The sequence below is a fragment of the Castor canadensis genome, chromosome 8 (genome assembly GCF_047511655.1).
Source record: "Castor canadensis chromosome 8, mCasCan1.hap1v2, whole genome shotgun sequence".
Lineage (NCBI taxonomy): Eukaryota > Metazoa > Chordata > Mammalia > Rodentia > Castoridae > Castor > Castor canadensis.
The window spans coordinates 29704521-29716565 of record NC_133393.1 but is presented as its reverse complement, the minus strand read 5'-3'; the positions used below and the strand labels follow the sequence as shown (position 1 = coordinate 29716565).

Genomic DNA, 12045 nt, shown 5'->3' with positions numbered 1-12045 from the left:
TTCATATGTCCTCTCTTCCTCCTTTCTTCCCTGCAAAAGACACTAACAAGGGTGGGTTTTGAACTCGTTCCCAAAGTTGACTGTAGATCCTAACCAGTGTGTCAAAGAAATGACTTCACGCGGAGTTTAATTTGTGCGGCTTCCTTCTGCTGCATCTCTCAGCACCTCTGCTCCCCTAAATGGACAGAAAACAGGATTGATTGCTTACCTGAACCGTCCTTCAGATCACAGGGTTTGAGACTGGCACTAAAAAGAGCAAGGAGGATTGGAGATGTCCCTCAAGCAGTAGAATGCCTACCTTGAAAGTACGAAGTCCTAAGTTCAAACCCAGTCCCAGCCAAATAATAAATAAAGCAAGAAATCTCGTCTATAAGACGACTGAATAATGCTGACACTATGCAGTGGCTGATGAAAGTGCTAGCCTAGGGAAACTCCAAACAAAAAACGGTTTTTTGTTTTTGTTTTTCCCAGGGCATGAAATCTACAGGTAGGCAGATCATCTTGCAACTAGTGCAGGAGCCTCTGGAAAGTGACCACTGCTGTAAAACGGAGTCATCTTTCTGTGAAAATTGAGGTTTCCCTTTCTCAATCCTGAAAAATCGATCCAGAGCCCCGGGTCCCTGCTGGGAATTGTAAAGGCCCATAAACAGTGTATTGAAGAAGCCTGTGTCTGCCCCTGTAGGTAGCAGAGTATCTTTGGTAGGTTATAAGCAGATATTCTCCTGTTAAAAGCGAACATAATCATTCTTTGGGGTCGTGGGAAGGAATTAGAAAATTCATATCCATTTAGATGGCTTTTTTTTTTAAAGAAAGATAATGAATACTGGCAAAAATATGGAAAAGTTGGAACACTTGTACATTGCTAGTGTGAATATAAAATGGTACTTTTGTAGAAAACAGTATGGTATTTCCTCAAAATATTAAACACAGAATTTATATGTAACTCGCCAATTCCACTTCTACAGTATATCCTCAAGAGAACTGAAGTGCTCATTTCGGCAGCATATACTAAAATTGGAAGGATACAGAGAAGATTAGCATGGCCCCTGTGCAAGGAATTCCTGAAGAGTTCCATATTATAAAGAAAGAGAACTGAAAGCTGGGACAGATTATGTTTTCATTAATGTTTACATCAGTATTGTTCACAATGACTCAAAGGGGAAACAATATAGATATCCATCAAATGAAGAATGGATAAACAAAATATGGTATGTACATACAATATAATATTATTGGGCCTTTAAAAGGAAGGAAATTCTGATAGGTGCTATAATATGGATGAACTCTGAAAACATTATGATAAGCGAAATAAGACAAAGACACAAAAAGATAAGTATTGCATTACTGCACCTGTATGAAGTATCTAGAAGAGTCCAGCTCAGGCATAGAGAAAAAGGAATAATGGTTGCTAGGAGGGGGAGAAAAAAAAAAAGAGCTACAGTTCAATGAGTATATAGTTTCAGTTTGGGATGATAAAAAAAGTTCTGGCGATGAATAGTGGCGATAATTGTACAATAATGTGAATACACCTAATGCTACCGAATTGTACGCTCAAAATGACTAGATCGTGTGTTATGTTTCACCAAAAAAGGGTTTAAAAAACTAATTAAAAGAGAAAAGCAGAGGAGAAATAAGGAGGAATTGTAGGTTAAAAGAGAAATGCAAGTGATAGCTTTTTACCTTCCTTCTGGTACAGAGAATATTAGAATTTGTGATTCATAATAGGCTCAACACAGGGTTCTTTTTTTGTTTTGTTTTTGAAGTCCAGCTCTTAAATTTTATAATGCACTATCATGGACGTTCTGATCATTGGAACTATAAACACATATTTCTGAAATTACCTCTGGAGTGTCTCAGAAGGTGTACAAAAGTTAATCACAAGGTCTCTCAAGAAGAAAAGAGAACTTCAACTTGTGAGGGTTTTTTTTTTTCTACTTTATTATATAAATTCTGTGTGAATTCTGTCCAGACTTTGTAGTAACTTTTGCCCTACCTCACATACATGTCAATCTGATAATGATTATTCAGCCAAAAATATGTTCTCTTTTCTACATTGGTCTGGAGGAATTGTTGCAGGTTTAGTCTAGGGAAACTACCCTTTCTGCCAGTCAAATGCTGACCATCCAGTGGACTTTGTGGCCGCACATGCCAGAAGCCACATGGTGATTTGTCAGTTCCCAGTGAGAAGAGCAAACAGAAAATCTGCATTAGATGTTGTCTGAGGTGGGAAAACAACATTCATTGAGGTGAGAAAATGAGACTGATGGATGTCTATGTTACAGCAATTAATGTCACACCTTATAAATACAATAATGCTCATTTGTCTCCTGTTTTTTAGTGCTTTAAATCACATTGTTATAACTTTCTAACAAAACATCAAGTAGCTAGAATCATTAGTGCACACACATGGTGAAAAATACACAAAATTCTAAAAAGCTATTACCTCATTTAATAATGTATGATTATCTTGTAAACTAGTTCAGGATCTCTCTAGCACTTCCTCATGTGAAAAATCCAAGCTCAGCAAATATATAACTGGATAGTACTCTTTTGCAAATGCAATACTATCACAAAAATCTCATATCAATGTGTAATTCATTATAGGTATCTTCTTATTTTAGCCTGACTTCCCAATTTCTTTCTGCTGTTACCAAAGCAGAGTTCTTTTTAAGTGCCAGTCCATTTTCACATTTTTTTTTTCCATTGAGCTGCTTACTCTCCTGGTCATTCCCAGGCAATGGTGTGCTGGTAAACGTTTTAACAGCCTCCTCTCTGAGGAAAAAACCACAGTCCTGATGCAGCACATATCAATTTCCATCTTTTAAATTCTACCCACATAGTTGACTCATGCTACAGATGTGAAGTCGGTGATGTCACCAAATCTTGAGTTGGAAAGAGATGTGCACAACTGGCTCCCATGAACCAGTACCAGCACTCCAGCACAACATCAGGTCTAGTCTACAGATTTCTCAACAGCAATGACAATAAGAAGAAGCTAATATTTATCAGACATTATGTATGTGTCAAGTATATTTCTCTGAATGTTCATATGTTGTCATATAATTACATTCAATCCTCCCAGTAAATCTGTGAGGTCAGTGTTAAAAACATAAAAATTGTCTCAGCCACTGAAAGGTAAAAGTTAGGAAAATTGAACCTAATTTTTCACAGTGGAACCAATAAGCAGATAAGGCCATTCTTTTACCTTTGATGTAACAGGTAGTGACAAGATCATTCCATAATTATGTCTGAGATAGGAAAGACAGAAGGACACATCACAACCATAAAAATACTCCCCTTTCCTTCTCAATGGAAGAACTGTTCTTTCTTACCAAGGACATCACCAACTCTAGTTCTCCTGCTTCCTGGGTAAAAAGACAATGCTTGGTATGTCCAGTCATTGAACTGCCCTGCTTTCTGACAAATCCAACTGATTCCCTTTCACTCTCCTTAGAATAAGCTTCTCCCAACTTCCTCAAACCTTAACACCCTGTTCCTCCACTAGTGTGCATGCTCCCCTGCCCACCAAGTTGAAAAAACCTAGCTTTCTTTGAACACAGGTGTATTCCTACAGGTCTTTGGTAAGTAGTCTTCAACTTTGAAGTAGGCTCATATTACAGGAGAGAATATTAAAGTTTAAACTAAAAAGTCTTTAGGACAGCCTGTTGTTTAATGCAAGATTTTATACAAGAGATCAATTGCAAGGAACACTTTGGTTTGGGCTCCATTTAAAAGACATTATCACAAGATGTAAAATGAGCTGGCTGCCAGGATAGGGACAAGTGGGTAACAAGCAGACTTGCAATAGCAAAAAGCAGACAGTGGAAAGAAGAGGTGTTAGAGCCTAGAGTGAGAGCTAGAACAATTGACAGTGGAGGTCTCTGGGGAGACCCAGAAGAAGTTGGAACCCAAGAAGGAAAATTACAAACCCTGGAATGGTTGTCAATGCTGCAAGAATCACTTCGGAAACTAAGGGAAGAGAACTATCCTAATCTTTGCCTTCTTCCTGCTTGCCAGTCATCTGTCAGTTCTCCCATCAGCCAAACTTACCCACACATCAAAGTGTAAGGGTGCCTGGGAAATGTAGTTCTTTGTGATACAGAGCAGAACAAGAAAAGGGTAGGGAAATGAACCTGACAACACAAAGGCAACTTCATTTTTACACAATACTCCTCCCAGTTATGATCAAGGTAATAAATTTATAAAAGATGTTTAAGTGGTCTCTAATAAACTGTAGAGTTTTCCCTCTGGGCCAAATCCTTCAAGGATAAGGAAGTTGAGGCTGAAGGAATTCTATACAAACAAGCCTTGTTAAGCTAACCTTTATCTTCCTAGCTACTTCACCAACCTAGCTACTTCTCCATTACCATAGCTCAAGCCCCTTTGTCACCTTTTCATGGGTGTTTACTGCTCTTTGTCTACTCCATGTATCCATAACTGTCCCCCATTGCTTTATGAGAGCTCTTGTGGCACATAACACTTGTGTCATGCTTTTTTTTTTCTGTAACCTGTCTCATATCAGTTTAATTCTCAGAGCCAGTCAGGATTCTAAGAGGAAGGAGCTGGAGTTTTACGTCCCCTCCATGTCCAAGGCCACAGCCTGGAGTAGACTTGAGTGTTAGGGGGAAAGTGGGGACAGTCCTCTGGTCCCAGTCACTAGGCTTGCCTGTCTACCTGCCCCATCTCTGTGCTGGTTCACAACCTTAACTGCAGGCCAAGCTGGATCTCTCCTGATGAGCTCTGTGAGTCACTATTGTGTATTCATACTAATACAACATGGTTTTTTTCTTCCTCCTTAACTGGATTTGTGCTGCATTATTAAAAGCAAAAATGTTTTTAATTTCTTCATAATTACTTTATCAAAGACAATGACTTTGTAACCTTTATCCCCAAGTAACTAAAATGGCTAAAGTTCCTGTGGAAATAATGGCATGTTTCATCAATGACCATATGTTTATCATTGTTTAGGAATGTATAAAATTAGTTATTTTTGTAGAAGATGTTTGTTTTCAGTCCTTAAATGGGGTCTCTTAAAGACAGGCATCATTAACAATAGTGTTTTAAAGAAATTTCTAAGCCTGGCACCAGTGCCTCACGCCTATAAACCTAGCTACTCAGAAGGCAGAGATCAGGAGGATCAGTTTGAAGCCAACCCAGGCAAATAGTTCATGAGACCCTATCTCAAAAAAAAAAAAAAAAAATCACAAAAAAGGACTGGTGGAGTGACTCAAGGTGTAGGCCCTGAGTTCAAACCCCAGTACCAAAAAAAGAAAAATTCTAGATATGTGGACTTTTGTAATATGTTTTCCAAAAAAGACCTGAATCAGCTTTCTATTACTCAGAAGGTCACTTGTGTGTGGACACACCTTGGGAGGGCCTGAGGCAGAACTGCAGTATGGAGGGAAATCTCTGAAAGTTTCTCATTCTGTTGCATGTAAATGAGACTGAAAGGCTGAGGACACCTCACCAGGATAGGAAGGAAAAAAGGGGGGAATTTGCCTTGTTCAATGCTCAGAAACCAAGGCATAGGAATATGGAGGCAGGTGCCCAAGTTGGCAAATGACAATTAGCAGAAATTTTCTCTTCCCTTCTAAACTGGGATGCCACTCTGAGAAAAAGGCAGGAAACCCAAATTAATTAAATCCTGATTTGACTAAGATGAAGGATCTGCTATTAAGCAGGAAAGAGGCTACAGGCCGAAATTAAGATCAGTTTATATATAAATAAATGTACAAAATTTCACTCGAGTTTTTGGTCTACAGAATTCAAACCTATCTATAAAACCTTTTAACTCTATTATAACGTTCTTCCCAACAAAACTCCATGCCTTTCAGTTTTTGGGATTCTCCAGTGCACAGCTCTTGGCTCCCTGTCTAGGCCATGCCACTTATTTTAGTTGAGAGATGGAGGCTTTCTCAGCACACCTCACATGCAGTGATGTGTATGGATCACTACGGGGTAGGAAAGCCTAGAGATTATCATCTTAGAAACTAGAGAAAGAAGAAGCAGAAGGAAAAGGAGGAAGGGAGGGTGAGAAGGGAGGGAGTGGAAGAGAAGGGAGAATGGAGGGAGGCAAAGAACAAAGAGGAAAAGAGGGAAGTAACTTGTGGGAAGAAAAGGAAATGTGGAAAGGAAAGGGAGGAATGAGAGGGAAGGGAATGAAGTGAATGGAGTTGGAGGGCTAGAAGGAGGATGAGAGGTGAAAAAAGCAGGAGAGGTGAGAAAAGGAAGCTAGTGAAAGGAAATGGTACAGTGTTCACCATGTCTGAGGAGGTTCTGCTTATTTTACCTCAAATCTGAAGTTTTTTATTTCTAATTGTGGAATAAAAGAATACTTCACTCATTAAATAGACTTCAGGCAATACCAAGCAAGTTGGAAATATATTTTCAAGTGAAAGGGAATCTTTTCACCCCTATAGACACCCTTAATTTAAATCATTCCCTGGAGTTAATCCAGATTTTAGCACCTTTATGCTCAGTTTATTATGCTGCTTTAATCAACATGAGGAATCAAAATAATCCCCTTCTGGTCATTGGTAAAGATTACTTATAATTATAATAATGGTAACATTTACTATATATTAGATGTATGTATAAAGAGTTGCCATTCACAGGCGGTATATCTGGCCACTGCCTAACACAACTTAAGTTTCCTCATTCTGAGAGGCTGGTTCATCCAATGGAAGTTTCCATCAGGCTAGGGAGGCTCTAAAGGTTTCAGAACCAGTGACTGGGTCATGGGTTGCTGAATGGCTTCCAAGTCCTGGCTGTTGCAAAGGGCCCCATTTGCACTTGGTGATTTTGCTGCTCTCCTTGACCAAGGAATTCAAAAGAACACCAGGTAGAGCACATGCTGTTTCTAGTACCCAAAAAGTGTTCTGGTTACAGGGTCTACTTTTCATCAGTGGGTAGGAAGCAGGATACATTAGGGAAAGTGAGGCACAGAAAGCAGGAGCCAGGAATTCAGATTATATTAATGAATAATTTGATTAAGGCGCACAGGTACTACTTAATTTGCTTTAAAATTCACACTCCTAATGATGGAGGAGGAGGCAGTGAATTCAACTACGATATATTGTAAGAACATTGGTGTCACACCCAGTACAACAATAATTTTTAAAAAAGGAAAAAAAAATTCATACTCCCTCACTGAGCTGCACTATATAATAGAAAAGCAGCTTGGTGGGAGGAATCATCAGGACAGGGGAGGGGAAAGGAAACTGAAGGGTGAAGGCAATGGAAGTACACTGTATGTATACATCTGAAGACAGCATAAAATGAAAGCCACCAAACATTGAAAGAGAAAGGAGAGGGGGAATGGGAATATAATGGAGGGGTGAACTTGTTCAAGGTATACTGTACCCGTGTATGGAATTATCACAATGAAATCCTCTCATAGTATTAATATATGATGTCAAGAAATAAAATAAAATAATTTTAAAATAAAAACAGCATTAAAATAACTATAACAATGATAACATTTACTGCGTATTAGGTGTATGGGATGAGTGTTTATATATATATATATATATATATACACACACACATATATATGTATATATGCTGATATAAGTGCTCAGATAACCAAGTATACTTATCTTAGAGAAGAACACATATTAATATTACTGCCTGGGACAGTCCCCTCCTTTGGTCTAGGTACTGCTTATTACAGAAATCAGACATCTATGTTGCAAGGACCCTGATAAAGAAAAGCTGACCAAGGATAGTATCTCTGGGCCCAACTGATAATGTCAAAACAGTGTAACAGCAAAAATGAGTAAAGTATACAAGATACTCTGAACCAAAGAAAGCACTTACCTCAAGAAATGTTGAACGGAACCCCCAGCCCTACTTTTTCACCATAAATACCACTGATTTCACATCAGCTGACTTCTCTCCTTCACCCACACATTGTAAGCAAAGTACATCTTAGCTTTCTGGTTTGCTTGCTAAATAAAGCTCTGCCCGGTCCTTACCGTGTCTTGTGTCTCAGCCTTAAATTCTTTTCTGTGATTGAAGACAAGGATCTGCAGAGTTCAAGAGCTAATGTTCACTCCTCCCCTTTCAGGGGCCTCCTCAGACAGAACCCCTCCTCCCACACAGCAACAGATGCTTCCAAGTTTAATATTTTTGACTTGACTGTATCTGGAATATTTTTTGGGCTTCCAGTCCAAGTGGCCTTGGCATTTACATATTACAGTCCATTGTTAGTTTTCATGTTTTTAACCCACTAGACTAAATCTTTGAGAGGCATCTTGCTTTCAGGGGACAGAGGACAAAGCCAAGGCCATCCTAAATAACTCCTTAATTTTGACCAACCAAACTGTAGCCAAAATTGTGATTTTTCTCTGTAGCAAGACTTGAATTAATGCAATATTGTCTTGTCCTCCATTTTTTTATGCAGTACTGTTTTTGTTGAATAACTTGTGAGTCTGGGTAGCTTAAGTGGTAGGCAGGAGGAGATACATTCCGTTGTTGTGGCTTGAATTCTTAGCTGTTTGGGGGCACGCTCCTTCACACAAGAGTGATATATTGTGCCACAAACAGCCAAAATGTCAGCGACTATAATGCACTCAGCATTCTGAACCATAGTTACTAGAACCCAAATGACTTGAAAGCCCCCACTCATAAGCAGATAAGCACTATGATAACCACAATAGTTAACCACATTCAATTCCAAACATTCCACTTTGATATGTAGAAGGCAAGGAGAGTCCTGACTAAAGCCGAGGCCCAATGTACTGTCTGAATACCAAAGTGATCCAAAGACTCAGTCAATCAGAGAAGTGGAGAGAGGAGTTTTGAGAATGGACTGTGGGAAGACTTCCAGGTGGGTGCAGATGAGGGAGAGAGAAGGGTGTGAATAAGAGTACAGAGGCAAGGGCTCTGATTCTTCTCTTTCCTTTCTCTATCCAACCTCTGTAGTTTGCTTCCAGCAATTAGGCAGAGGTTTTTGTTTAGAAACTGAACCCAGTTCCTCTTGTCTCCCAAAAGCAATATGGAGGGAGGAACAGAGGAAGAACCACAAAATCAATCAGAAATGCCAGGGACCTTAGAGGTCATCTAGTACAGCCAGCTGTACAGTTGAAGGTGGAACTGGAGCCCAATCCTTTCAAAAACTAGTTTCAGATCATACCGTTTAGTGTCAGATCAGAAATGAGACCAAGGCCTTTGTCTATGGCCTATATTGACTTCATAGGGATTTTGACAATTTTCCTTTTCCAGTGTAGTAGTAGTCACCAGTAAATAGAAGAAAAACATCTTCAGGCTTTCTTTAAAGCGGGGAGGGAGAACAGAATCTGGGGGAGACATGGAAAAGTGTCTAAACTAAAAAAAAAAAGAATATTCTCATGACCCCTTGTCATTATCTCTATCATCTGGAGATTACTGTCTATAGTCAGGAGTTCGTCTTTGTAATACAGTGATAGAAGCCTGGGAAATAGCAACTGTGTTTATTAACTTAAGTACTCACAGCTATATAGACAAAACTGCCGTGTATATTTAATCTGTGTTTCTGAATAGACTGATAATTGTCAGAAACCAGTGACCTGATGTTGATGAAAGCTATCATGACTTATACCTGCCTCTACCTTGTAAGGCAACAGCAGCAGGTAGGAATTTTTTTTTTTTTTTTTTTTTACATTACTGGGGCTTGAACTCAGGGCCTTCACCTTGAGCTACTCCATCAGACCTTTTTTGTGATGTTTTTTTCAACATAGCGTCTAGGGTCTCTCAAACTATTTGCCCTGGATGGCTTCGAGCTTCGATCCTCCTGATCTCTGGCTTCTGAGTAGCTAGGATTACACTGGTGCCGAGCATGTAGGAAGAATTTGATGCTGCCAAAATGAAGCATCACATTATGAATTCTTGTATTATAGATCATGTTATGATTTAACAAACTATATAAACTATATAAATCATTGTAGTCCAAACACTTCCTTAATGAATGACACCATTGATGTTCAGGGAGGAAGTCACATGTCTGTGGCTACCCAGTTGCTAATTTTCTCCCCCCCTCCCATCCCATATCAGGCATTAATTTAATCATTTATGTTATGGGTTTTTTAAAGAGCAAATCATTTAGATCTGCATGATCATTTTAGAAAGTGAGGAAAATAGGTGCTGGGGATGTAGCTCAGCAGTAGAGTACTTGCCTAGAATGCATGAGGCCCTGAGTTCAATCCTCAGCATAAAAAAATAATAATAATAAAGAAAGAATAGCACAGGGATAGTGCATTTTTCACAGTAGAGACAGTGATGTCAGCAGAACTATCTACTAATCAAGGATTTCTGCTGAAGGGGCTCCCTTGGGCTTCTCTTATCTCCTTTTCCTGCTGCTTTTGTTGTCCAGTTGCTCAACTGAAGCTCCAAGTGGAAACAATATTCATTCTTTCCACATATCTTTGTTAAAAGCACCTTATGTTCAGGGCTGCTCAATGTAGTAAATAAAAACACGATGGATTTTGTCTGACAATCCTCTCTGACCTCTTCATTAGGTCCTGAAGAGTCAGAAGACAGGACAAAACAGACAAAAATTTCTGCCTTTGTGAAGCTTACATTTAAGATCAGGGAGACAGATAATATACAAAGAAGTATATAAGTTGGAAATGCCATATTGATGTGGATAAACATCAAATAGGAGTTTAGGTTATCTTAGGGTTCTCCTGAGGATAGGTGCATTTAGCCTGAGGTTAGTACAGTGTGTTCCTTCACTTATATCTATCTCTATCTCCTCTCTCCTACTGAATGTTGACAAGATCAATTGAAGGAAGTGACCACTGAGGTGACCAATTTTCTGGTCAAAAATGTGAAGGATAGCCAGCTCGCCAATCCCTTCTCTCCCAAACTGACAGTTCATGAAGATACAACTGCTACTGGTGTGATCACCTTTGATCATATACTCAAACAAAGATGGGATGGATCAGTACCACAGAGGAGAGGTCTGTGCTACAGAACCCACTTCTACTAGGATATGCCAAGCTGGAGGCCCTGGATACTCACCATCTGTACTAAGATGTCACTTCCCTAAAGCCACTGCTGGACAGACGGAGGCAGGTGAGGATGGTATTTAAAAGGATGGAGGAGTGTGTATGTGTGTGCTTCATCTCAGGCCCTTTGCAAGTGGTCTGGATCATTTCTGAAATTCCCCCCACCCTACTACTTGGGTTTGAACTCAGGGCCTTGCTAGGCAGGTGCTCTACCACTTTAGTCATGCCCTCACTGTTTTTTGCTTTTAGTTATTTTTCAAATAGGGTCTTGCTTTTGCCCTGGATGGCCTTGGACCACACTCCTCCTACCTATGCCTCCAACATTTCTGGGATTACAGGCAGGAACCATCACATCTGACCCTCTTTTTTTAAAACTGCTTAAGCTGGGCACTGGTGGCTCACACCTGCAATTCTAGCTATTTGGGAAGCTGAGATCAGGAAGATTGGGGTTCCAGGTCTGCCTGGCAAAAAACGTTCTCAAGACCCCATCTCAACTGATTAAAGCTGGGTGTGGTAGTATATATCTGTCATCCCAGTGATGGCAGAACACCTAAAACAGGAAGATCACAGTCTAGGCTGGCCTGGGGAAAAAATGAGACCCTACTTCCAAAATAACCAGAGTAAAAAAAGGCTGTAGGTGTGGCTCAAGCAATAAAGTGCCTGCCTAGCAAGTTTATAAGCCCTGAATTCAAGCCCCTTTACTGCCACAAAATAAGACAAACAAAAAACTGCTTGGGCAATACTTCATAGAGAACAATCAGTGCATCTGCTTAATATTTTATCTAATATTTGCTGCCTCAGTGTGAGATAACACTTCCTGCTTTGTGTGCAACTCAGAGGAGTAAGAAACAAGAACTGTTGGAAAAACTGTGAAAGACTAAAATGGCCAAAGAACATGACTATCTTTTCAACAGAATATTGACATTGTCTAGCACACAATATGCTAGTGATATCTGCCTTCTTTTTAGGTTATTTTGCAACTCTGAAGAGATAAATGTTAATTTACAAAACACTGATAAATAATAAAAATGACTCTTGGTTTTGACAATGCAAAAAT

General features: G+C 39.5%; 1 long non-coding RNA gene and 1 pseudogene across 1 annotated transcript in view; one reads left to right on the top strand and one right to left on the bottom strand.

The window, feature by feature from the left end:
• The window catches only part of LOC141425465 (uncharacterized), a 9746-nt gene extending 1641 nt beyond the window's left edge, over positions 1-8105 (bottom strand). The window contains exons 1-2 of the long non-coding RNA XR_012450475.1: positions 7977-8105; positions 1-175 (exon numbers count right to left, since the gene is read on the bottom strand). The exon at positions 1-175 is cut by the window's left edge and continues 1641 nt beyond it. This is a non-coding gene — a long non-coding RNA (uncharacterized lncRNA). The remainder of the gene's footprint in view (positions 176-7976) is intronic.
• LOC141426066 (U6 spliceosomal RNA) lies at positions 989-1081 on the top strand (annotated as a pseudogene).
• Positions 8106-12045: the final 3940 nt, after the last annotated feature.